This window comes from Tachypleus tridentatus, chromosome 12, assembly GCF_004210375.1.
Source record: "Tachypleus tridentatus isolate NWPU-2018 chromosome 12, ASM421037v1, whole genome shotgun sequence".
In the NCBI taxonomy this organism is placed as follows: Eukaryota; Metazoa; Arthropoda; class Merostomata; order Xiphosura; family Limulidae; genus Tachypleus; species Tachypleus tridentatus.
The window spans coordinates 64,123,705-64,125,209 of NC_134836.1; positions in this window are offsets into that span (position 1 = coordinate 64,123,705).

Below are 1,505 nucleotides of genomic sequence, written 5' to 3' on the forward strand. Positions count from 1 at the left end.
TAATGCAGAAAGACAATCATTATTATGGAATAAATTGGAATAGTAATATAAGTCATTCCTATACATGGATTTGGCGTACTAATAGGTTTATATTAGTTAGCTGGGAAAGATATGGCATTTATATCTGAATATGAAAGTAATATTTATCACGTATTGAGAAAATGAACAGTTAAATTTACATTTATTTAACGTGTATTTACCACTATATGACGATAAAACATACAAATCATATGTTTAACTGGAGATATTATTGTAACATTAAATACAGGACTGTACCGTATACCTTCTGGAGAACATAGATTTCCTATGGTTGATAGATTTGATAAATCAGTTTGATTTGTTCAATGTTTTTCGATATATTCATTCCCCAAACGAAGGAATATACTTGAACCGCAAAAAGGAAAGGCATTGTATTATAAATCAGACTGGATATGTTACACATTAATTTTATTATCTTGACGAGAATTGTCGGATTGTCGTATATACGATACACAGAGGTTTAGAATAGGAAAAGGAATGGCGGGGATTATTTGAGTTGTAATAATACATCATTGGACAAAACCAAATATATATGTTAAATTAATTAAATTATAATAGATTTTCAAACACGACAAAAAGGAAAACTTTTAAAAATGTTAGAGTTTGGTGGGATCGTTTGAAAGGCGTAATCAAAGCACATACCCAATTATTTCAAACAAAAACAGGTGGTAAAAATAAAAGGGATGTAGAACGTCTAGAAATCAAGCTATCTAAATTATCACTGAGTGATCATATGTATCATATGTATCAATCGAACTAAACGCTGTGAGATTTATAAACGAATCCAAAGAATCGGATACTTTGATAACCCTACATCTTATTTGTTCATATTAGTACAAACACCAAGTACACAAAATGCTGTATAAATAGTTTTAGAATGAAAATGGTTGGATAACTCAGAATTGAAACTAAGTAACTTATATAATTGCTGATCTTTATTATATTTAGAAGAAGTGATAAAGGAAATTAAGGATTCTTTCTTTGAAGGCTTACCAAGGTTACCAAGATTACCAAAGTTACCACGGTTATCAAGGTTACCAAATGTAAAAGGGTCTCTAGATGCTCCGTTAACGCTTACAGAAATAACCACTTCTTACCAAATCATTAGCAAAAGACAAGTCCCCAAAACTGATGGCATAACAATTTAATGGTTAGTAAAGTTTTGACCTGAGATTGGCATTTCTCTATTTGAAGTTTTAAGGAATCCCAAACCACAGGTGAATGTTTTACAAGTGTGAAAATCAATAATAATGTGAATACCTAAAAGGGATATTTCACGAAATCACTATTTAGTGATATAAAGTACTTTCGAAACCCATAACAAACATAATAATAAAACTTTATGAGAGTCAGACATACCCTGTTTTAGGTCGATGCATCTTTGATAATATACATGTTATACGTGATATAATAAACCTCACAAATCAAAACATCGAACGTTTAGCTATTGTAAATTTAGATAAAAT